This window comes from Delphinus delphis, chromosome 6 (assembly GCF_949987515.2).
Source record: "Delphinus delphis chromosome 6, mDelDel1.2, whole genome shotgun sequence".
Classification (NCBI taxonomy): domain Eukaryota; kingdom Metazoa; phylum Chordata; class Mammalia; order Artiodactyla; family Delphinidae; genus Delphinus; species Delphinus delphis.
This window is the reverse complement of record NC_082688.1, coordinates 40454413-40458201: the sequence shown is the minus strand read 5'-3', so window position 1 is coordinate 40458201 and position 3789 is coordinate 40454413. Positions and strand designations below refer to the sequence as shown.

Below are 3789 nucleotides of genomic sequence, written 5' to 3'. Positions count from 1 at the left end.
TAGTATTTGGTCATGTATACTATTTAAAAAATACATCAACAGAAAACTTTCTGAATGTCACTAGACAGTGAATTAAGCAAACCTTTGCTGAAGCTTAAATTGTGGTACAGAAATACATTTCAATTGATTTAAGTCCAACACCATGAAGAGAGAAATTATGGCACCAAAATTTTCCCTCCTCTATCATACACACTACGATTAATTTAGATTACTATTCAATCTATAGTTTTCATTTTTCTAGGCTTTGTTCCATACAAATTTGTGCCGTTTTTCAACATTAAATAGAAGTCTTAAATCTATTGGGGGCGGGGGTGGAAATCAGACCTCAAGCCAATAAATGTTGATCAAATCTACTGGGACACTGTTCAAGAGCAAAATCCACTTTGAGCATTGGTCCTCATAATAGCACCAAAACATAAGGTACTGTGTGCTAATTACAGAATCAGACTGATCCATTGATTGAAATTTCTTCAGTGAAGCTTTGAATCAGCAACATGTTTAAAAGTCAAAAGTGTTCCAACCACTTGATTTCAAACCAAGTAGAATTTATGTTTAGAAACACTAAAAAAGAAGTGTTTCATTTATAAATACAGAAGGAACAAAAACATCACTTCATCAATCCAGAAAGAATCAAAACTTGTTTGAGGACAAGAAGAAATACAAAATTGTGTCAACTTTGCTCATTTATCAGCTGCTGAATTGTCCGTATTAGCAAATACAGCTAAAAGGCTAAAAACTCTTTTAAGCCTGTATTTCTAGGCATTTCCCATTGACCATTTTGGAATTTTGTGTGTTATGTTTCACGGATAGCATTCTGCTTCACTGTGTAGTATGTCTGAATAACCTAAACAGTTCTCATTCATCACTTGATGTTACTCCATGGAGAAAGAAATGCCAGTAAGAGGAACTGTCAGAACACTATGACATGCATCACAAAGTCACAGAACTTTTTAAGTCACAAGATGGCAAAGACATCAGTTCTGCTTTGAACCAAAGTTTATGGCATTTTATTAATAGAAATTAGTGGAAATGGCTACAGAAGTAAAAGTTAAGGTGAATCATCTGAGCTAACTTGACTTGTTGAATCCAATACAACCTTTATCTTAAATCTCCTTGCTAACAAATTTAGTGATAATTCTTTTATACTACTACTTAGCAAGTTAATAAAGGCATGGTACTAATGAGAAGCTAATCTCATTTAATGGGGGGCACAGAATGGCATACAGTTTCCATACAGTTCTGCCAGTATTCCCTAGTATCAATCTACACCTTCTTTGCTAATCAACACCAGCTTATTCCAAAAGAGCTCATGGTAACGAAACATGCCAAACTCCCTTGACCTTAAAAGAAAATTAAGCCCAGGGTCCATCCCCCATCCCCCCTCTAGGGTATAAGGTTAGTGTAAACCCACAGTGTAACAGTGTATTGCTTTATGGAGGGGCTGTGGTTGGGAGGGAGACACCGTGGTGAGGAACGAATCAGTTAAAGTCATACCAGTATAGGAAACAGTGAGATAGTAATACACGAAATGGATAACTGCAGTCAATCTCGTAGAGGACTCAACTCGTGGAAGAACTTTGATTGGTGCTGCAAAAACATCTGTATGAAGTAGAAATTGGTTTCAATAACATTAGTAGAGAATATGTTCTAGCAGGTGGAGGTAACTGGATGCAAAATCCTGGTAGCAATTGAATAGAACAGTCCCAGATGGCTAGGCTGATGCCAACACCTAATGAGGACGAAAGCCTTGTCTGTGGGGAATTTTGGATGATACCTGGAGAAATATTACACTGTGCATAAACCAGATTGAATTGTTTTCGCAAGTGTTGTAAAGTTTCATATAGTGAAAGGTTTTTTCTACATGCACTTCAATTTCACAGCAAGAGTGGCATAGGATACCTAAACACAGAAGAGAGCATTCATGCAAGATATCTAACTCCTTGATATAATAATGCATACAATTCAAAATGATTACACTATCATTACATCTAGGGCTTTCTGCACCTACAAGGGGGTGGTTATGGAAAGCATGGCCCTTGGTATCAATATCTAAAAAGCAGCCACCGCCTTCTTCTATGTGTGTTCTCTTTTTGCTTTTTTCCATCATTTTTCTAAATCAACTCTGCTGTTGTTGATGCTTCTTAGCAAAACTGGTAAAAACAAAATTGTTATCACTGAATAGAGCACTCTGGCAATCAAGACCTTTAAAACCTTAAGTCTTCTGGGGCGAAGAAAGCACTGTGCGACATTTAGAACTCTGATTTGCAAACAAGGTGGTCACAAATTTTCCTGGCTTGAAGACTTCCACAACTTTCCTGATCAGGTCATCATAGGAGGTCTGACTTAAGTTTGTTTCAAAGCTAACATAAGAAAATTCTGGTTCTGGAGTGATGTGGATAGATGTGGATAGTCCAGTAAATTCCATCTGATTTCATTCCATTCATTGAATACCCACAAGGATCGAACAGTGTGGCATCAATGACAGAACCTGGTATCAGATCACAAATTCTACTCTCATGAGTGACATCCTTTGCAGTAACACCATCTTTCATGTAGCACTGGTCCATAACTGCTGGGTCAAGCTCACTCATCAGAATTTCCAGGGTTTGATATGGCTGATTGATTCCTCGACTCTCTGGGAAATCCAAAGTATACAAGTACCAACAATCAGAATTCATGTGTCCCATACAATATGCAGCTCCATTTGGGAAAATTGCATTAAGAAACTCTATTTCTTCCTGGAAATTCCCGTGTGGGGACCCTTGGTGAGAAGGCTTCATGAAATTCTTACGAAAATAAAAGAAGCTTTGAATTGAGTGAAACCCATTGTAATCCCTAGCAAGTTTCAACAGAGGAACGGGCGCTTTCAGCAAGAGGGTGGTACCACATGTCTTCAAAATGAAACGTCTCTTGGAGGCAAACATGCTACTCTCACTGAGTACATAAGCTTCCTGCTTGTCAGTTTTTGTCACACTTATGACTGAACATTGCACATCCTTCAGAAGTATGTCCCACTTGTATCTTGGGATGGTGCGAAGATCCCCAGATCCTTGGGTTGCGTCAGGTTGCTGCCGGGAGAACCAAACCTCCAGCAGCTTCTCCGTCCCTTCGAAAAAATGTGCAGCTTCCATCACCGTGAGACTAGCGAACAACCAAAAACCACAGAAAATCAAGTAAATTAAATCTCTTCTCCCAGCGCTGCCACTGCTGCTGCGGATTGTTCCAGCTGTGTTACTAAAGTTCAGGTTCCTTTTTTGCTATAATTTTTTTTTTTTTTTTTTTTTTTTTTTGCAGTACACGGGCCTCTCACTGTTGTGGCCTCTCCCGTTGCGGACCACAGGCTCCGGACGCGCAGGCTCAGCGGCCATGGCTCACGGGCCCAGCCGCTCCGCGGTATGTGGGATCTTCCCGGACCGGGGCACGAACCCGCGTCCCCTGCATTGGCAGGCAGACTCCCAACCACTGCGCCACCAGGGAAGCCCCTTTGCTATAATTTTATGTTAACTTTTTTTGTTTTTTTTTAAAAAAAAGGGTTAGTAAAATTTTCCCAGCTTCTTTTTTTTTGTGAGCGAAAGTTGAACGTGAGTCTGTTGGAAATAGAGGCTGATACAGCTCAGTCTCTTGTAGTCTGCTGTTTCCCCATTAGAGAGAGTAGAGCGAGCGCTAGCTAATGTTGCTGGCCATACTGTGGGAGCCTGCTGATTTGTTTTTTAAGCTATTTGGATTTTCTGAATCCAGATTCTTTAAATTGTAATTTACGCAACACTAATTCATTTCTTCAACTACCTT

The 3789-nt window shown here is 39.7% G+C and overlaps 1 pseudogene; it reads right to left on the bottom strand.

Annotated features, from left to right (window-relative positions):
• Nucleotides 1-2116: 2116 nt before the first annotated feature.
• LOC132426615 (S-adenosylmethionine decarboxylase proenzyme-like) lies at nucleotides 2117-3131 on the bottom strand (annotated as a pseudogene).
• Nucleotides 3132-3789: the final 658 nt, after the last annotated feature.